The sequence below is a fragment of the Canis lupus genome, chromosome X, assembly GCF_011100685.1.
Source record: "Canis lupus familiaris isolate Mischka breed German Shepherd chromosome X, alternate assembly UU_Cfam_GSD_1.0, whole genome shotgun sequence".
Classification (NCBI taxonomy): Eukaryota; Metazoa; Chordata; class Mammalia; order Carnivora; family Canidae; genus Canis; species Canis lupus.
In genome coordinates, this window is record NC_049260.1 from 77,084,878 (window position 1) to 77,107,658 (window position 22,781).

Sequence of the window (22,781 nt, forward strand, 5' to 3'; positions counted from 1 at the left end):
CAAAAGCAGTCCTAAGGGGAAAATACATCGCAATACAAGGATCCATTCAAATACTGGAAAGAAGTCACATACAAAAGCTAAACTTACACCTAAAGGAGCTAGAGAAAAAACAGCAAATAGATCCTACACCCAGGAGAAGAAGAGAGTTAATAAAGATTTGAGCAGAACTCAACAAAATCGAGACCAGAAGAACTGTGGAACAGATCAACAGAACCAGGAGTTGGTTCTCTGAAAGAATTAATAAGATAGATAAACCATTAGCCAGACTTATTAAAAAGAAGAGAGAAAAGACTAAAATTAATAAAATCATGAATGAGAAAGGAGAGATCACTACCAACACCAAGGAAATACAATCGATTTTAAAAACATATTATGAACAGCTATACGCCAATAAATTAAGCGATCTAGAAGATATGAACACATTCCTGGAAAGCCACAAATTACCAAAACTGAAACAGGAAGAAATAGAAAACCTGAACAGGCCAGTAATCAGGGAGGAAATTGAAGTAGTCATCAAAAACCTCCCAAGACACAAAAGTCCAGGGCCAGATGGCTTCCCAGGGGGACTCTATCAAATGTTTAAAGAAGAAACCATACCTATTCTCCTAAAGCTGTTTGGAAAGATAGAAAGAGATGGAGTACCTCCAAATTCGTTCTATGAGGCAAGCATCACCTTAATTCCAAAACCAGACAAAGACCCCACCAAAAAGGAGAATTACAGACCAATATCCCTGATGAACATGGATGCAAAAATTCTCAACAAGATACTGGCCAAGAGGATCCAAGAGTACATTAAGAAAATTATTCACCATGCCCAAGTAGGATTTATCCCCGGGACACAAGGCTGGTTCAACACTCGTAAAACAATCAATGTGATTCATCATATCAGCAAGAGAAAAACCAAGAACCATATGATCCTCTCATTAGATGCATAGAAAGCATTTGACAAAATACAGCATCCATTCCTGATCAAAACTCTTCAGAGTGTAGGGATAGAGGGAACATTCCTCAACATCTCAAAAGCCATCTACGAAACGCCCACAGGAAATATCATTCTCAATGGGGAAGCACTGGAAGCCTTTCCCCTAAGATCCGGAACAAGACAGGGATGTCCACTCTCACCACTGCTATTCAATATAGTACTGGAAGTCCTAGCCTCAGCAATTCAGCAATCAGACAACAAAAAGACATTAAATGCATTCAAATTGGCAAAGAAGAAGTCAAACTCTCCCTCTTCGATGACACGATATCCTACGTAGAAAACCCAAAAGCCTCCACCCCAAGATGGCTATAACTCATACAGCAATTTGGCAGTGTGGCAGGATGCAAAATCAATGCCCAGAAATCAATGGCATTTCTATACACTAACAATGAGACTGAAGAAAGAGAAATTAAGGAGTCAATCCCATTTACAGTTGCACCCAAAAGGATAAGATACCTAGGAATAAACCTAACCAAAGAGGTCAAGGATCTATACCCTAAATACTATAGAACACTTCTGAAAGAAATTGAGGAAGACACAAAGAGATGGAAAAATATTCCATGCTCATGGATTGGCAGAATTAATATTGTGAAAATGTCAATGTTACCCAGGGCAATTTACACGTTTAATACAATCCTTATCAAAATACCATGGACTTTTTTCAGAGTTAGAACAAATTATTTTAAGATTTGTGTGGAACCAGAAAAGACCCCGAATAGCCAGGGGAATTTTAAAAAAGAAAACCATATTTGGGGGCATCACAATGCCAGTTTTCACGTTCTACTCAAAGCTGTGGTCATCAAGACAGTGTGGTACGGCACAAAGACTGACACATAGATCAGTGGAACAGAATAGAGAACCCAGAAGTGGACCCTGAACTTTATGGTCAACTAATATTCGATAAAGGAGGAAAGACTATCCATTGGAAGAAAGACAGTCTCTTCAATAAATGGTGCTGGGAAAATTGGACATCCACATGCAGAAGAATGAAACTAGACCACTCTCTTTCACCATACACAAAGATAAACTCAAAATGGATGAAAGATCTAAATGTGAGACAAGATTCCAACAAAATCCCAGAGGAGAACACAGGCAACACCCTTTTTGAACTCGGCCACAGTAACTTCTTGCAAGATACATCCACGAAGGCAAAAGAAACATAAGCAAAAATGAACTATTGGGACTTCATCAAGATAAGAAGCTTTTGCACAGCAAAGGATACAGTCAACAAAACTAAAAGACATCCTACAGAATGGGAGAAGATATTTGCAAATGACGTATCAGATAAAGGGCTAGTTTCCAAGACCTATAAAGAACTTCTTAAACTCAACACCAAAGAAACAAACAATCCAATCATGAAATGGGCAAAAGACATGAATAGAAATCTCACAGAGGAAGACATAGACATGGCCAACATGCACATGAGAAAATGCTCTGCATCACTTGCCATCAGGGAAATACAAATCAAAACCACAATGAGATACCACCTCTCACCAGTGAGAATGGGGAAAATTAACAAGGGAGGAAATAACAAATGTTGGAGAGGATGGGGAGGAAAAGGAACCCTCTTACACTGTTGGTGGGAATGTGAACTGGTGAAGCCACTCTGGAAAACTGTGTGGAGGTTCCTCAAAGAGTTAAAAATAGACCTGCCCTACGACGCAGCAATTGCACTGTTGGGGATTTACCCCAAAGAATCAGATGCAATGAAACGCCGGAACACCTGCACCCCGATGTTTATAGCAGCAATGTCCACAATAGCCAAACTGTGGAAGGAGCCTCGGTGTCCATCAAAAGATGAATGGGTAAAGAAGATGTGGTTTATATATACAATGTAATATTACTCAGCCATTAGAAATGACAAGTACCCACCATTTGCTTCAAAGTGGATGGAACTGGAGGGTATTATGCTGAGTGAAGTAAGTCAATTGGAGAAGGACAAACATTATATTATATGTTCTCATTCATTTGGGGAATATAAATAATAGTGAAAGGGAATATAGGGGAAGGGAGAAGAAATGTGTGGGAAATATCAGAAAGGGAGACAGAACATAAAGACTCCTAACTCTGGGAAACGAACTGGGGGTGGTGGAAGGGGAGGAGGGCGGGGGGTGGGGGTGAGTGGGTGACGGGCACTGAGGGGGACACTTGACGGGATGACACTGGGTGTTATTCTGTATGTTGGTTAATTGAACACCAATAAAAAAAAATAAAAAATAAAATAATAATAATAATAAATAAATAAATAAATAAAAAATAAAAATTAATTAAAAATAAAAAAGTAAAAAAGTAAAAAAAAAAATCAGACCTCTCCACAGAGACCTGGCAGACCAGAAAGGCCTGGCAGTATGTATTCAGGGTCCTAAATGAGAAGAACTTGCAGCCAATATAACTTTATCCAGCAAGGCTGTCATTCAGAATAGAAGCAGAGATAAAGAGCTTCCAAGATAGGCAGAAACTGAAAGAATATGTGACCACGAAACCCAGTGTGCAAGAATTATTAAGGGGGAACCCTGGTTTTCTTTTGAAAGAGGATGCATAAAGAAATAATCCACAGAAACAGGGACTGAATAGGTATTATGATGACACTAAATTCATATTGTTCAATTGTAACTCTGAACATATCATGGAATAGTAACTCTGAACATAAATGATCCCACCAAAAGGGATCAATGCAGGGTTTCAGACTCTATAAAAAGCAAGACCCATATGTATGCTGTCTACAAGACACTCATTTTAGACCTAAGGACACCTTCAGACTGAAAATGAAAGGGTGGAGAACCATTTACCATTCAAATGGTCCTCAAAAGAAAGCCCAGATAGCAATCCTCATGTCAGATAAAGTTTATCCCAAAGACTGTAGTGAGAGATGAAGAGGGACACTATATCATACTTAAAGGGTCTATCCAACAAGAAGACCTAACAATCATGACTACTTATACCCCGAATGTGGGAGTTGCCAAGTATATCAATTAATAACCAAAATAAAGACATATATAGATAATAATACACTAATACTGCGAGACTTTGTGATGGCACTTTCTACAAATGACAGATTTTCTAAGCACAATATCTCCAAAGAAACAAGAGCTTAAATGTTACACTGGACCAGATGGATTTCACAGATATATACAGAACTTTGCATCTGAATGCAACTGAATACACATTCTTCTCAAGTGCCCATGGAACTTTCTCCAGAATAGACCACATACTGGGTCACAAATCAGATCTTCACTGATACCAAAAGATTGGGACCATCCCCTGTATATTTTAAGACCACAATGCTTTGAAACTAGAATTCAATCACAACAAGAAATGGGAAGAAACTCAAACACATGGAGGTTTAGAGCATCCTGCCGAAAGATTAATGGGTCAACCAGGAAATTAGAGAAGAATTACAAAGATTCACGGAAACTAATGAAAATGAAGATACAACTGTTCAAAATCTTTGGGATACAGTAAAAGCAGTCCTGAGAAGGAAATACATAGCACTACAAGCATCCCTCAAATAATTGGAAAAAACTCAAATACACAAGCTAACCTCGCACCTTAGGAATGGAGAAAGAAGAGCAAATAAAACCTACACACAGCAGAAAAAGAGGTGTAATAAAGATTTCAGCAGAACTAAATGAAATAGAGACCAGAAGAACTGTAAAACAGAGCAACAAAACCAGGAGTTGGTTCTTTGAAAGAATTAATAAGATAGGATAAACCACCAGCCAGCCTTATTAAAAACAAGAGAAAAGAGTCAAATTAACAAAATCATGAATGAAAGAGGAGTGATCACAGCCAATACCAAGGAAATACAAATGACTTTAAAAACATATGAGCAGCTATACACCAATGAATTAGGCAATCTAGAAGAAATGGATGCATTTCTAGAAAACCACAAATTACCAAAACTAGAAGAGGAAGAAATAGAAAAACTGAACATGCCAATAACCAGGGAGGAAATTGAAGCAGTCATCAAAAACATCCCAAGATGCAAAATCCCAGGGCCAGATGGCTTCCCAGGGGGATTCTATCAAACGTTTAAAGAAGAATCAATACCTATTCTAAGAAAGCTGTTCCAAAAGACAGAAAGGGATTGAAAACCTCCAAACTCGTTCTATGAGGCCAGCATCACCTTATTTCCAAAACCAGACAAAGACCCCACCAAAAAGGAGAATTATAGAACAATATCCCTGATGAACACAGATGCAAAAATTCTCAGCAAAATACTAGTCAATAGGATCCAATAGTACATTAAGAAGCTTATTCACCATGACCAAGTGGGATTTATCCCCGGGATGCAAGGCTGGTTTAACCCTTGTAAAACAATCAACGTAATAGATCAAATCACCAAGAGAAAAAACAAGAACCATAGGACCCTCTCAATAGATGCAGAGAAAGCATTTGACAAAATACGGAATCTATTCCTGATCAAAACTCTTCAGAGGGTAGGGATAAAGGGACATTCATCAGCACTTTAAAAGCCATCTGTGAAAAGCTGACAACAAATATCATTCTCAATGGGGAAACACTGGAAGCCTTTCCCCTAAGATCAGGAACAAGACAGGGATATCCACTCTCACCACTGCTATTCAATATAGTACTAGAAGGCCTAGCCTCAGCAATCAGGCAACAACAACAACAAAAAAGGCATTCAAATTGGCAAAGAAGTCAACCTCTCCCTTTGCAGATGACATGATACTGTACCTAGAAAACCCAAAAGACTCCACCTCTAGATTGCTAGAACTCATACAGCAATTCAGCAATGTGGCAGGATACAAAATCAATGCCCAGAAGTCAGTGGCATTTCTATACACTAACAATGAGACTGAAGAAAGAGAAAGGAAGGTGTTAATCAGTGTTGCAATTGCACCCAAAAGCATAAGATACCTAGGAATAAACCTAACAAAAGAAGTAAAGGATCTATACCCTAAAAACTACAGAACACTTCTGAAAGAAATTGAGGAAGACACAAAGAGATGGAAAAATATTCCATACTCATGGATTGGAAGGGGTTAATATTGTGACAATGTCAATGCTACCCAGGGCAATTTCCACATTTAATGCAATCCCTATCGAAATTCCATGGACTTTCTTCAGAGAGTTGGAACAAATCATCTTAAGATTTGTTTGGAATCAGAAACAACCACGAATAGCCAGAGGAATATTGAAAACGAAATCCACAGCTGGGGGGCATCACAATGTCGGATTTCAAGTTGTACTACAAAACTGTGGTCATCAAGACAGTGTGGTACTGGCACAAAAAAAGACACATAGATCAATGGAACAGAATAGAGAATCCAGAAATGGGCCCTCAACTCTATGGTTATCTAATGTTTGACAAAGCAAGAAAGACTATCCACTGGGTAAAAGACAGTCTCTTGAATAAATGTTGCTGGGAAAATTGGACATCCACATGCAGAAGAATGAAACTAGACCACTCTCTTTCACCATACACAAAGATAAACTCAAAATGGATGAAAGATCTAAATGTTTGACAAGATTCCATCAAAATCCTAGAGGAGAACACAGGCAACACCCTTTTTGAACTCAGCCACAGTAACTTCTTGCAAGATACATCTATAAAGTCAAGGGAAACAAAGTTATTGGGACTTCAAGATAAAAATCTTCTGCACAGGAAAAGAAACAGTCAACAAAACTAAAAGACAACCTACAGAATGGGAGAAGATATTTGTAAATGACATATCAGATAAAGTGCCAGTATCCATGATCTATAAAGAACTTATTAAACTAAACAGCAAAGAAACAAACAATCTAGTCACGAAATGGGCAAAAGACATGAACAGAAATCTCACAGAGGAAGATATAGACATGGCCAACAAGCACATGAGAAAATGCTGTGCATCACTGGCCATCAGGGAAATACAAATCAAAACCACAATGAGATACCACTTCATACCTGTGAGAATGGTGAACATTAACAAGACAGGAAACAACAAAGGTTGGAGAGGATGTGGAGAAAAGGAACCCTCTTGCACTGTTCTTGGGAATATGAACTGGTACAGCCACTCTGGAAAAATGTGTGGAGGTTCCTCAAAGAGTTAAAAATAGATCTGCCCTATGACCCAGCAAATGCATTGCTGGGGATTTACCCCAAAGATATAAATGCAGTGAAATGCCAGGACACCTGCACCCCGATGTGTATAGCAGCAATGTCCACAATAGCCAAACTGTGGAAAGAGCCTCGGTGTCCATCAAAAGATGAATGGGTGAAGAAGATATGGTCTATGTATACAATGGAATATTACTCAGCCATTAGAAACGACAAATACCCACCATTTGCTTCAAAGTGGATGGAACTGGAGGGTATTATGCTGAGTGAAATAAGTCAATCGGTAAAGGACAAACATTGTATGGTCTCATTCATTTGGGGAATATAAAAATTAGTGAAAGGGAATAAAGGTAAAGGAGAGAAAACAATTGAAAATATCAGTGATGGTGAAAAAACATGAGAGACACCTAACTCTGGGAAATGAACAAGGGGTAGTGAAAGGGGAGCTGGGAGGAGTTTGGGGTGACTGGGTGATGGGCACTGAGGGGCACACTTGGCGGGATGAGCACTGGGTGTTATATGTTGCCAAATTGAACTCCAATAAAAATTAAAAAAAAAAACTCTGGTTACATATAATCATTCTCTATTTTCTTATTAATTGTTTGCATCGTGTGTTGCTGATTTATCTTTTAATCTACATAATAATATTGAATCTCTTAACTTTACTGCAGGGGCCACGTGGTGTTTCCCTGTTTATAGATGAGAAAACTGAGCATCACATCCCAGGTGTGGGTGAGGCCAAAACACCTGTGTGACTTATGCTGCCTTTGCCATTTCGTCAAATGCCCCCAAGGACCCCATGAGGGAGGGTTCACTGTTCAATCCCTGGATTGGGCAGCTTAGTGCCCCATCCTGCCCTATGTCATTGGCAGAGCTCAGACTGGAACCCACGTCTTTCTGAACCCCAAAGCCCTTACTCTTTCCATTGGGTGTACTATTATGGGCTTTGTTTCTGACCATCATGGGAATCCTCACTCAGTTTAGACAATGTGGAAAATAAATTCAAGTATGGAGGGGAAAATATAAATAGCCACCAACTCTGCAACCCACTGACAAACCGTTAACTGTTAGGGTTCCTTTCCTGACATTTGAACACTGTTTAAAATATAATTTTAATTTTCTATGGCTATTGGTGGCAACTCTTTTGTCTTCATTCCTACTGTTTTAAACCAAATCGTACAAATATTGTTTTTAATGAAGAAGGAAAGCTATGTATTATCTTTCAAAATGAATTAACTATTGCAAGAATGTGATAGGAAAAACCTTACATAAAACATTCAGAGGACATATTTCCTTGTTTCTCAAATTAAAAACTTCATCTTAAAACTAATTACAGTGAAAGTCTATAAAAACGACATGTTTGCTTACAGGCAACGCACATCCAGAGTATGTAAATTTAAGCCAGGATTAAGTGACCTTCATACATATTCATAAGGAATCTTGAAAGAAAGCCTGAAATGTGCCTAAATTGTTGATCTACTAAGATCTACTTTAAATACCACACGTGTTTTCACAAATGTGGTGGATACAAAGAAATCCTTATCCTGTCCATGAGCCAGTCTATTTTCAGGAGCTAGGAAAAGTACAGAGATGAGGACCCACAATGGAAAGGAAATGAACTTTCTACGACAAAAGTACTCATTCTATTCTATTGAGCACTAAACTAAGCTTGAATAGAAAAAAGGTTTAAAGTTTGATTTATGACAAATGTTCCCCTGTAGAACTCCCAGGTATGTGAGAGTGCATTGTATGAGCACAGACAGCCACACCTCACTTACTCTAACCAGGGCCTCAGCCTTAACATGCTGTGGCAATCTCGGGTCTGCCTCTCTTCTTACTTCCTTACACATACACAAGAAGCCTCTCTCCCTGGAAAAGCTTATTAATATGCCCAAACCTACAATGACTCCCAGTTCTTGAAAGCACCCCGTACTGAGCAATCCCCCATTTCCTTGAATGTTCTCTGAAATCACCTAAAACAAGCCCAAATCCTATAATATTAATTCCTGTAATAATGATTCCTATTGCCCTATTATTGCTACACTTCATGTTTCTCCACGGTGTACATTACTCCCCACTGCAATGAGGAAAAAACCCAACTTTGTTTGGTTAAACATGTGTTCCTGGTAGTCTTTAGGTTAGAAACACTGATGACAGCTTTTTTGCAATGGGTTTGCCGTCAGAACACAGGTGTCATGAAAACCACTGCTAAACCTAAACCAAACTGGGAAAGGAAAAGTCATACATCAACATCGTTGTCTTTGGACATGTAGATTCGGGCAACTCTACAACTACTGGCGATCTGATCTACAAATGTGGTGGGATCAACAAAAGAACTATAGAAAAGTTTGAAAAGAAGCCTGCTGAGATGGGAAAAGGCCCCTTCAAGTATGCCTGGGTCTTGGATAAACTGAAAGCTGAACGTGAATGTGGTATCACCATTGATATCTCCCTGGGGAAATTTGAGACCAGCAAGTATTATGTGACCATCATTGATGCCCCAGGACACAGATATTTTATCAAAAACATGATTATAGGCACATCTCAGGCTGACTGTACTGTCCTGATTGTTGCTGGTATTGGTGAGTTTGAAGCAGGTATCTCCATGAATGGGCAGACCCATGAGCATGCTCTTTTGGCTTACACACTGGGTGTAAAACAATTAATTGTTGGTGTTAACAAAATGGATTCCACTGAGCCACCCTACAGCCAGAAGAGATATGAGGAAATCATTAAGGATGTCAGCACCTACGTTAAGAAAATTGGCTACATCCCCAACACAGTAGCATTTGTGCCAATTTCTGGTTGGAATGGTGACAACATGCTGGAACCAAGTGCTAACATGCCTTGGTTCAAGAGATGGAAAGTCACCCATAAAGATGGGAATGCCAGTGGAAACATACTGCTTGAAGCTCTGGATTTAATTCTGCCACCAACTCATCCAACTTATAAACCCTTGCATCTGCCTCTCCAGGACGTCTACAAAATTTGTGGTATTGGTACCGTCCCAGTGGGCCAAGTGGAGACTAGTGTTCTTAAGCCTGGCATGGTTTGTTCTGGTCAATGTTACAACTGAAGTAGTCTGTTGAAATGCACCATGAAGCTTTGAGTGAGGCTCTTCCTGGGGACAATGTGGGCTTCAATGTCAAGAACGTATCTGTCAAAGATGTTCGTGGCAATGTGGCTGGTGACAGCAAAAATAACCCACCAATGGAAGCAGCTGGCTTCATGGCTCAGGTGATTATCCTGAACCATCCGGGCCAAATCAGTGCTGGATATGCACCTGTGCTGGATTGTCACACAGCTCACATTGCTTGCAAGTTTGCTGAGCTAAAGGAGATGATAGGTAGTCGTTCTGGAAAAAAGCTGGAAGACGGTCCCAAGTTCTTGAAATCTGGGGATGCTGCCATTGTTGACATGGTTCCTGGCAAACCAATGTGTGTTGAGAGCTTCTCTGACTATCCTCCTCTGGGCTGTTTTGCTGTTTGTGACACAAGACAGACGGCTGCTGTGGGTGTCATAAAAGCAGTGGACAAGAAGGCAGCTGGAGATGACAAAGTCACCAAGTCTGCCCAGAAAGCTCAGAAGACTAAATGAATATTACCCCCAATACCTGCCACCCCAGTCTTAATCAGTGGTGGAAGAACAGCCTCCGAACTGTTTGTGTCAATTGGCCATTTAAGTTTAATAGTAAAAGACTGGTTAATGATAACAATGCGTCATAAAACCTTCAGAAGGAAAGGAGAATGTTTTGTGGACCATTTGTTTGTGTGTGTGTGTGGCAGTTTTAAGTTATTAGTTTTTTAAATCAGTATTTTTTAATGGAAACAACTTGACCAAAAATCTGTTACAGAATTTGGAGACCCATTAAAACAAAATTTTAATGAGAAAAAAAAAAGAAAGAAACACTGATAACAGAATGGCCTGATTTGGTTGCCCACCTCCCCACCCCTGGGTGCCAATGTTATTTCCTAAGCCCTGTCAGTACTTGTTTCCACAGAATCTGGTCTCCTGAGCTGAAGATCTTCAAGAGACAGATGCAATGGTAGATGCCTTTACCAAGAAGCAGGTCGATTATGGTATGGGATAAAGTGTGACATGGGAAGACGGAAGGCAGCAAATGGGAGTCCAGCCCGGAGGGTCCAGAAGCAGCCGCTCTGCTCATTTCTCTGGGTCCTGACACACTCTGTTTAGGAATAGAGTGTCAGGGAGCCTGGGGCTGTGGACATCATGTGAGTTTAGCTCAGTGAAGAGGCATTATTCCCTGTACATCACTTCTTTTCCTATCCATTATGCACAAAGGCCTCAAGTTCATGGACACCTCCAACAAGGTGCACTTTTTACAAGGTTACTGATGTGGTAGGTGATGGACCATCCCTTCCTGTCCCTTTCAGGATCTTGGAGCCTTAGTAGGGCAGGAGCCCCAGAAGTAGCTGCAGGTCTCCAGGGGTAGTGGCCATAATGATGTCCTTTATCCATCACTCATTTCCAACTAGCTTGTGTGCCTTTTTCGGAACACCTCTAGATCTTATGTGTCACTCTATGCTCCTGACACTTTGCCTCAGAACCTGAGAACTAATCAGGTACACTTGCCCCTGGGATTCCTGCCTATCATCCTTAACCCAAAGTATTGAATGTGCCCCAAACTGCTCATCTTTCTAAATAAGGATCCCATTGATCTTATTTGACTGCTTATACCATTTTTGTTGTTCTTTGATTTGTTTGTTTGTTTTGGTCTTGGTAAGATTTTTTCATTTTTTCCTAAACTTTTTCTTTAAATTCCTGTTAGTTAATGTACAGTATAATGTGAATTTCAGGTGTAGAATTTAGTGATTCATCATTTACATACAATACCCAGTGATCATCCCAGCAAATGCCCTCCTTAGTCTCCATTACCTACTTAACCCATCCCCCCACCCACAACCCCTCCAACAACCTTGTTTGTTCTCTATAGTTAAGAGCCTGTTTCCTGTTTGGCTCTCTTCTCCCCACTTATGTTCCTGTTTTGTTTCTTAAACTCCACATAGGAGTTAAATCATATGGTATTAGTCTTTCTCTGATTGACTGACTCCTCTTAGCATAATACACTCTAGCTCCATCCACATCATTGCAAATGGCAATATTTCATTCTTTGTGATGGCTAATATTCCATTGTATGTATATAACCACTTTATCCATTCATCCGTTGATGGGCACTTGGCCTCTTTCCATGGCTACTGGAAATAATGCTATTATAAACATTGGGGTGCATGTATCCCTTCGAACCAATATTTTTGTATCCTTTTGTTACATACCTAGTAGTGCAATTACTGAATTACAAGGTAGTTTTATCTTTAAATTTTTGAGGAAGCTTCATACTGTTTTCCAGAGTGGCTGCACCAGTTTGCATTCCCAACAAAAGTGCAAGAGGGTTCCCCTTTCTCCTTACCGATATCTGTTGTTTCATGTGTTGCTAGTTTTAGCCATTCTGACTGGTATAAGGTGATATCTCATTGTAATTTTGATTTGTATTTCCCTGATGATGAATGATGCTGAACATCTTTTCATGTGTCTGTTTGCCATCTGGATGTCTTCTTTGGGGAAATGTCTATTTATGTTTTCTGTCCATTATTTAATTAGATTTTTTTTGGGTGTTGAGTTTAATAGGTTCCTTATATATTTTGGATACTAACCCTTTATTAGATATGTCATTTACAAATATCTTCTTCCATTCTGAAGGTTGCATTTTAGCTATGTTGAGTATTTCCTTTGCTGTGCAGAAGCTTTTCATTTTGATGACGTTCCAATAGTTTATTTTAGCTTTTGTTCCCTTTGCCTCAGGAGACATATCTAAAAAGAAGTTGCTACTTCTGATATCAAAGAGGTTACTACCTGTGTTTTCCTCTAGGATTTTGATAGTTTCCTATCTCACATTTACATCTTTCATCTATTTTAAATGTATTTTTGTGTATGGTGTAAAAGAGTGATCCAGTTTCATTCTTTTGCATGTTGCTATCCAGTTTTCCCAACACCATTTTGTGGAGGCCGAGAAAATTAAGGCCATTCCACTTTAAGTTCAGCGTTAGCACAAGTACAGCCATCCCAGGGCCCTGTGAATAAGAGCTGAAATTTACATTACTTCAGTTACAGGGAAAAAAAAAAAAAAACAGCTTACAGCTTAATGTCCTAGAAAGCCCCATATTAGAATGAGAACAGAGCCCAAGCCAGTAGCAGAAAGTCCCATATCAGAATGAGAACAGAGCTCAATGCCCTTGAAAGCCCCATATCAGAATGTAAACAGAACTTGAAAAAGTCCTCCACCCCTTGGGGAGGTCCCCTAGACCAGCCCATAAAACTAAGCTGAAACCCACCTCGGGGCCCAAGTCCCTGTTCCGCTGTGTCGGGTATACTTGGACCCAAGCTCGAGCTTGCAAATAAACCCTCGTATGTTTGCATTGGTGTTGGCTCCTTGGTGGTTTCTTGGATTCGCAGTCTCGGGCACAACACATTTGTTGAAGAGACTGTCTTTTTCCCATTGGGTATTCTTTTCTGCTTTGTCAAAAGTTAGTTGACCATATAGTTGTGGATCCATTTCTGGGTTTTCTATTCTGTTCATCTATGTGTCTATTTTTTTGTGCCAGTACCATACAGTCTTGATCATTAAGCTTGAAGTCCAGAAATGTGATGCCTCCAGCTTTGCTTTTCTTTTTCAAGATTCCTTTGGCTCTTCAGGGTCCTTGGTGATTCCAAACAATTCCAGGATTGTTAGTTCTAGCTCTGCAAAAAATGCTGGTAGTATTTTGATAGGAATTGCATTATATGTGTAGATTGTTTTGGGTAGTATAGACATTTTAACGATGTTTGTTCTTCCAATCCATGAGCATGGAATGTCTTTCCATTTCTTTGTGTTGTCTTGAATTTCTTTCATCAGTGTTCTAGAGTTTTCAGAGTACAAATGTTTTACCTCTTTCTTTAGGTTTATTCCTGGCTATCTTAGGGGTTTTGTGCAATTGTAAATGGGATAAATTCCTTAATTTCTTTTTCTGCTACTTCATTATTGGTGTATATAAGTGCAACATATTTATGTACATTGATTTTTGTATCCTTCGACATTACTGAATTCGTGTATCAGGTCTGGAAAATTTTTTTGGTGGAATTTTTTGGGGTTTTCTATGTAAAGTACCATGTCATTCACAAATACTGGAAGTTTGACTTCTTCCTTGCCAATTTAGATGCCTTTTATTTCTTTTTGTTGTTTGATTGCTGAGGCTAGGACTTGCAGCACTGTTAAATAACAATGGTTAGAATAGACTTCCCTAACTTGTTCCTGATTGCAGGAAAAACTCTTAGTTTTTCCCTCTTGAGAATGATATTAGCTGTGGGTTTTTCATATTTGGCCTTTAAGATCTTGAGGCATGTTCCCTCTGAACCTACTTTGTTGAGGGTTTTTTCATGAATGGATGTTGTACTTTGTCATATGCTTTTTCTACATCTATTGAGAGGCTTATATGGTTCTTATCCTTTCTTTTATTAATGTGGTGTATCATGTTTATTGATTTGCAAAAATTGAACTACACTTGCAACCCAGGAATAAATCCTACTTCATTGTGGTGAATGATTATTTTGATGTATTATTGCATTAGATTTGCTAGTAAGTTGTTGACAATTTTTATATCAGTGTTCATCAGGGATATCGACCTGTAGTTCTCTTTTTTTAGTGGAATCTTTGTCTGGTTTTGGTATCAGTGTAATGCTGGCCTTGTATAATGAGTTGGGAAGTTTTCTTTCCATTTCTGTTTTTTGGAATAGTTTGAGAAAAATAGGTATTAATTCTTTTTTAAATGTTTGGTTGAATTCCCGAGAAGCCATCTGGCCCTTGACTCTTGTTTGTTGGGAGATTTTTCAATATTGATTCAGTTTCTTTGCTGGTTATCAATCTGTTCAACTTTTTTATTCCTTTCCATTTCAGTCTGGATAGTTTATATGTTTGTAGGAATTTATCCATTTCTTTCAGATTGTCTGATTTCTTGGCATAAAATTTTTCATAATATTCTCTTATAAATGTTTGTACTTCTGTGGTTATTAGTCGTTATTTCTCCTGTCTCATATGTGATTTTATTGATTAGGGTCCATTCTCTCTTTTTTAAAAGATTTTATTTACTTATTTGAGAGGGAGAGAGAGAGAGAAAGAGAGAGAGAGAGAGAGAGAGAGAGCATGGGCAAGAGAGAGCAAAAGCAGGGGAGGGGCAGAAGGAGAAGCAGACTTCTACCAGAGCAGGGAGCCCAACATGGAGCCCAATTCCAGGACCTTGGGATCATGACTTGAGCCAAAGGTATATGTTTAACAGACTGAGCCACCTAGGTGCCCCATTCTTTTTTCTTTTTCGTATGTCTGGCTAAGGGCTTATCAATTTTATTAATTTTTTTTCAAAGAACCAGCTTCTGATCTCATTGACCTGTTCTACTGTTTTTTTTATTGTCTATGTCATTTATTTCTTCTCTAATCTTTATTATTTCCCTTTATCTGTTGGCTTTGGGCTTCATTTGTTGTTCTTTTTCTAGCTCCTTTCAATGTAAGTTTAGGTTATTTATTTGAGATATCTCTTGCTTCTTGAGGTAGGCCTGTATTGCTATATACTTCCCTCTTAAAACCTTTTTTGCTGCATTCCAAAGATTTTGGACCATCATGTTTTCATTTTCTTTGTTTCCATGTATTTCCTATTTCTTCTTTAATTTCCTGGTTGGCCCATTCATTCTTTAGTAGGATGTATTTGTGGTCCATGTATTTGTGTTCTTTCCAAATTTTTTCTTGTGATCGACTTCAAGTTTCATAGCATTGTGGTCAGAAAATGTGCATAGTATGATCTCAATCTTTTTGTACTTGTTGAGGGCTGATTTGTGACCTAGCATGTCATTTATTCTGGAGAATCTCCCATTTGCACTTGAAAAGAATGTGTATACTGTTGCTTTAGGGTGAAATGTTCTGAACATCTGTGAAGTCCATCTGGTCCAGTGTGTCATTCATACCATTGTTTCCTTGTGATCTTCTACTTAGATGATCTGTTCACTGCTGTAAGTGGGGTGTTAAAGTCCCCTACTATTGTCATATTATTATCAATGAGTTCCTCTACGTTTGTTAGTAATGTTTGATATATTTGGGTGTTACCAAGTTGGGGCATAAATATTTACAATGGTTAGATCTTATTGTTAGATACTACCCTTCATTAGGATACAATGCACTTCCTGTGAGCTGTGGGGCCCAGGACTGCCTGCCCTACCCAGCCTGGTACCAGCTGGCTGTGATGCACTGCCAACAGGCACTCTTCCATAGCCAGGGAAGCGCAGGTGCTGACAAAGGCCGCGGGCCTCTTCCTGCTGGAGGTGCCCAACCTGTGCCAGCACTTCATCTGCCCCCCTGCCTACGCAAAGCTGCTGCAGGGCTCTATGCAGTGCGGTGGGCCTGCACCTCAAGCTGGGCCAGCTGGTCGCCCGTCGCCGCCAACCACTTCCAGCATACTGTCCAGCTGCACCTCCCGCAGTTGCCCCTGGCCACACTGCAGGGGCTGAGTGATGCCACCTCCTGCCAGCTGCTGGTGTGCCACTACAAGGGTGTCCTGGCTATCTTTACACACATGCAGCACCTGGCGTGGGAGCTCTGCAGCCACCAGTACAGCTGCCAAAGATGCTGCCCGGATTGCTGCCCCCACAGCCCCGGTCCTGCCTGCCACACTGCTACATGCAAGCACTGGCTCTGCACCTGGTGAGCCCACTCCCACCAAGCTGGAAGCCTTCTTCAACGTGTTGGTCCCTGCTTCAAGGTGTCCCACGTGCAGCTGCTGCTCCTCCTGCAACCACCACCCACCAAGCTCCTACCAGAGCATGCCCATACTCTAGAGAAGTACTCCTGGGTGGCTTTTGACAGCCATGGGCAGGAGAGCAGTGGCCAGCTTCCTGAGGAGCTGTTCCTGCTGCTCCAGTCCTTGGTCATGGCTACCCACGAAAAGGACACAGAAGCTGTCAGTCAAGTCACTACAAGTGGAGATATGGCCACTGCTGAGTGCTGAGCAGAATCATCTCCTTCACCTTGTTCTACAAGAAACTGTCTCCCCTTTAGGACAGGAGATCTGATAAATCACATGAACTAAGCAACTTTTTGCCTGTGACTGAATTCTGTGCATCTCCCCTGCCATTTAGAGCGGAGAGGGGGGGGGAAGGGAATAGAAAACATGAGTCCCCGCAGTTCTACCTTTATCTTATCCCTCTTGCCTCCATAAGAATTTACTTGATTGGAAGTTACCTGTATTCCAAAGACTTACTTTCATGACTGGGAGGGAAACAACGATGTGATGGGATTGGAATGGAGGACTTGTCTCTCTTCCCCAAAACTGCCCACATAAAAATAAGAACCCTCTTTATTTCTTACCTCTTCTTCCACCCAACTCCCCTGCCCCCCACATCTCTGTTGCAAAGGGAGGATTTGATTTTGCACAGCTCTAAGTACGATTTTTTATCAGCGATCTGATTTCTTAGCATAGGCGAGTGTCTATCGATGTGATCACCCAAGTTCTCCTTTGTTTCATCCACCCCATACATATTCCTGGGGATCATTTGATTACATACACTGTCTCTGCAGCCCTAAATCCATAATAAAGCTGTTCTGATGCTCCAAAAAGAAGAGAAAAGAAAAGGATATGATGCCCTTCTTCATCTTTTGTTGCAGTCTTTAATTTAAAATCTAATCTGTTTGATAGAAGTATTGCTACTCTGGCTTCCTTTTGATGTCCATTTGCATAATAAATGTTTCTCCATCCCCTCACTTTTGATCTGCAGGAGGCTTTATGTCAAAATGAGTCTCTTAGGACACCAAAGATGTGGTGGCTCAGTTGGTTAAGCATCTGTCTTTGGCTGGGGTCATGATCCCAGGGTCCTTGTATCAAGGCCTGCATAAGGCTCCTTTGTCAGTGGGGAGTCTGCTTCTCCCTCTCCCTCTGCTTGCTGCTCCCACTGTTTATGCTCTCTCTCTCTCTCTGTGTCAAAAGAATAAATAAAATCTTTAAAAAATAAAATGAGTCTCTTGTAGGCAGCATATAGATGAGTCTTGTTTTTTTAAAATCTATTCTGACACCCTATGTCTTTTTATTGGAGCATGTAGTCCATGCAGAGTAATTATTGATAGATAAGTATTTATTGTCTTTTTTTACTTGTTTTTTATTGTTTCTGGAGATTTTCTCTGTTCCTTTCTCATCTTTGCTGCTTTTGGTCTTTCCTTTCCCCTCCAAGAGTCCCTTTTACTATTTCTTGCAGGACTGGTTTAGTGGTCATGAACTCCTTTATTTTTTGTTTGTCTGGGAAACTCATTTTTTTAAAGATTTATTTATTTATTTTAGAGAGAGAGAATGTATGAGTGGGGAAAGGGGCGAGGGAGAGAGAATCTCATGCAGACTCCCCACATAGTGCAGAGTCTGATGTAGGGCTCAATCCCAGGACCCTGAGATCATGACCTGAGCCAAAAATCAAATCAGACACTTAACTAAGCTTCCCAGGAGCCCCTATTTGTGAAACTCTTCATCTCTCCTATTCTGAATGATAGCTTTGCTGGATAGCGTATTCTTAGCTGCAGATTTTCCCCAGTCAGCACAGTGAATATATCATGTCACTCTTTTTTGGCTTGCCATGTTTCTGTGGAAAGATCTGCTGCTAAGTTTATAGGCTTTCCCTTGTAAGTTAGGGACTTCCTTTGTCTTGCTGCTTTTAGGATTTTTTTCTTAATCTCTATATTTTGCAAATTTAACTACAGTGTGTCTTGGTGTTGTCCTGCTTTTGTTGATTTTTATGGGAATGAGTTCTCTGTGCCTTCTGGATTTGGATGTCTGTTTCTTTCCCCAGATGAGGGAAATTTTCAGCTATTATTTCCTCAAACAAACCTTCCCCCTTTTCTCTCTCTTCTTCTTCTGGGAATCCTATGATACAAATGTTATTATGTATGTCACTGAGTTCTCTAGTCTACTTTCATGATCCATTATTCTTCTTTCTCTCCTTCATTCAGCTTCATTATTTTCCATAAATCTGTCTTCTATATCATTTATTCTTTCCTCTGTTTCTTCCATCCTTGTCATTATATCCAGTCAATTTCAAACCTCAGATATTGCATTTTTCATTTCTGCCTGATTATTTTTTAGCTCTTTTATCTCTGCAGTGAGGGTCTCCCTGATGTCTTACATGCTTTCCTCAAGCCCGGCTAGTATCCTTATGATTGTTGCTTTAAATTCTGCATCAGGCATATTACTTATATGTTTTGATTACATCTATGACCATAACTTTTTCTTGTTCTTTCTTTTGGGATGAATTCCTCTATTTTGTTATTTTGTCTCAGACTTTGTCTTCTTCTGTGTATTAGAAAACCCTGCTATATCTCCTGCTCCTGTGAGTAATGGACTTATAAAGAAGAGGTCATATAATGTTCAAGGCCTGGTGCTTCAAGAAGTGTCTCTGGTGTGTGCTGTGTGCACTCTGCTGCTGTGGTTTGACTGCTCTTTCCCTCAGGTCAGTCCTTGCCTGCAGTAGACAGTGTTTGGACCTTGGTCAGAGTGTGGGGAGTTTTAACCTGGTTGTATTCTGATCTGCTTGTTAAATGAGACCTGAAAGCATTTCCTATAGACCTGTAGCTTTGTAGAGCTTTCTGGTCAGTAGATGTAGTGCATGGAGGGGAGGTTGTGCTGGTCTTCTGGGAAAGGGGCCTGCTATATACTGGTCCTTAGGCACACCTGCCTGAGAAAAGCAGTACCAACAGAGAACAGAGTGGAGATTGGGAGGGGGAGAACGTGGTGTAAGCAGGTTAGGCAGCCAGTGTTGGCTGCTCTGCTGTTTATTGAAGTTGGTTTATGCTGAGGGGTAAGGGAAGGAAATGGACCAGCCTGCTCCTTTTTCTCCAGAGAGGGGAGTCCATGCCTGCTTCTCTCAGGAAGCCTTCACAGAAGAAGGAATAATTTCCCCTTGTGCATCCTAAGCATTAATCAGATCACTATTCACACTGTCCCCAGGTTGCAGTTGCTTGCCTGCCTGGAGCATAACAGTGCACTTTGGGCCCTATCACAGCCAAGCTTGCTAACTTTTAAAACTCCAAATTGTAGAGACTTGGTGTGGCAAGGCCCTGCACTGGTCTTCTGAATAAAGATCTTACTTCACTGAGACAGATGCAGGTTTGACCAGGAAGGGCATTCATATCAGAGTACAGGGGCTAGGGATTTGGAGCAAAGCATGTCAAACAGCTAATGTCTGGGCTAGCCACCCTCAGCAGGTGTCTCTGCACCTATGCTGAGGGGTGGGAGAGGGAAATGGTGCCCACTGGCTTTTTTGTCCCAGGAAAGACAATGCCACCTCTCACAGATGCACTCCAAGAAGAGAAAACTCCTGGGGCACCTGGGTGGTTCAGTCAGTTAAGTGTCTGCCTTTGGCTCAGGTCATGATCCCAGCATCCTGGGACTTAGCCCCTCAACAGGCTTTCTACTCAGCTGGGAGTCTACTTCTCTCTCTCCCTCCATCTGCTTCTGCCCTGCTAGTGTACTTCCTCTCTCTCTCTCTCTCTCTCTCTCTCAAATAAAAAAAATAAAATCTTAAAAAAAGGAACACCTGTACCCCTTAGATGATCCTCAGGTCACACTGTCTGCCTTATCATTGCCTGCCTGCCTTTTCTCTGGGAGCAGGGCAGTACCTTCAGGGTTCTAACACAGCCAAGCCTCTGACCACTAAATCTCCAGTCTTTGAGCCCTATGCTGGTTGCAAAAACTCATGAAAATCAACCCCTTTCACTTTACCAAGCAATGGCTCCAGGGAACTGTTCTTGTGCCATCCCCTGTGCACTCATTCCTCTCTGTCTCTCTTTCTCTCTCTTTTCGCTGCTACCAGGGTTCCCTCCCTTCCACAGCACCTCTGATCCATTTGTCTCCCAAACCACATCTCTGTATACCTTCCTCAGTGTGGCCTCTTCTCTCCCTCAAGTTGTACACTTTGCTCTATCAGTCCTCAGGTCAATCTCTTGGGTATTCAAAATGATTTGAGAGCTATCTAGTCATGTTTGAGAGATGATGGAAGCCTGGGTCCTTCTACTACATTGTCATCTTAGCTCCCCCTCCAACTGCTCGTAAAGTTTTAATGGCATCGTGCCCTTAATGATCCCCAAGTCTTCCTTCATTCACAGCCGTTTGCCATCCCACTGTCCTGTAGCCTCTGTGCTGGAGAAAGCCAGTGGTTGGATGTGAGCACTTTAGCCCTTCAATGGCCATATCCAAAGGCAGGAACCTCAGACCTAGAACAGACAAGGTTAGACACTGTCCTCATCCCTCCAAAATAAAATAAAGCAGGAAGAAATGATGCCTGGCTCTTCTTAGTACCCTAGCCTGTATCAGAAAAGGTGGTGGTGAGGTAGAGGTAGGAGGACACACCTCTAACCAAGTATCCCCTAGGTAAGGCAAGGCTTTGATCTCACCCAGACTTCCTAGAAGTTCATGTATATCACAAAGAAGCAAATCCATAATAATCCTGCAATTATTCCTAAACCAGGATGGTCTCAGTCCCCTGAAGTGTCCAACCAGTTACCTTTGAGCCATGTCTGCTCACCTGGGAGCCCCTACTCTTCAACAGTCAGGCTGGACTCCCCATTCCCTCCCTCCCATCCAGCTTCCATTAGTACTGCCCACTGTGCCAGGGCCGGCTCATCTTTGGGGAGTCTTTGACTACTCCAGTGAGCCCTTCATCCTTTTTATACATTAAAGAGGTTCTAAAGAGGTTTACCATAACTTCTGCAAGTACATGGACCTTGTGAAACTATTGCTATAACCTTTGCAGCCCCTGGGCCACTGGAGATGTGAAGAGTGACAGATGCTCAGTGAGCACCCATGTGATAATGCAGGACATGAAGAGGAAGGAACTAACCCTGGAATGGCTCAGCACTGGGACTGAAGACCCCTAGTCACAACTCCCAAATTCTGTCAAGTGTTCTGGTCATGGATAAAGAGGAATATACCCTAAATGCTGCTGAGTGAATCCCACAGTCCTTAGGACACTACCCATTCACAAGCAGCCTCACACTCGCTGAATCTGTCATCCTTCTTTCTCCATATGAGTTCTATTTCCTTGATTCAAGCCCTAGACACCTGAGGAATTTAGTTCAGTGTTCTCTGATAATACTCTTCTTCTATGGATGAAATTAAGACTTTCTTTGGATTGTGAAAGGAGTTATCTATTGGTGTTGTAGTACAGTGCTATAGAAACCCATTTACCTTTATCTTGACAGTCATTTCCTCTCCAGATCCCCTGGAATCCCCAATAGGACAAGGAGTAGTTGGAATAAGAAATTCCTTGAACACAGATACCCTTGGCAGAGGATTATACATGCATCTGTTTGACATAGGTGTTATATCTTTTAATGCTCACAGCCTCCCTGTGGAAAAAAAAACTTGGTTATCCAGTACATTCTATATCATATGGCAATTCTATTATTAATTTTTCTGTGGAATGTCATTGCTATTTTCCACAGTGGCCGCACCAATTTGCATTCCCACTAATAGTACACAAGGTTTCCATTTTCTCTGCATCTTTACCACTTGTCACTTCCTATGTTTTTTATTATAGTCTTTCTGATAGATGTAAAGTGATATCTCATTGTGGTTTTAATTTGCATTTTCCTGATAATTAGTAATGTTGAACAACTTTTCATGTGTCTGTTGTCCATCTGCATGTCTTCTTTGAAGAAAATGT

At 40.8% G+C, this 22,781-nt stretch overlaps 1 pseudogene; it reads left to right on the plus strand.

Moving 5' to 3' along the window:
• Window positions 1–11,088: 11,088 nt before the first annotated feature.
• On the plus strand, window positions 11,089–17,153 carry LOC100682776 (annotated as a pseudogene).
• The last annotated feature ends 5,628 nt before the right edge of the window (window positions 17,154–22,781 follow it).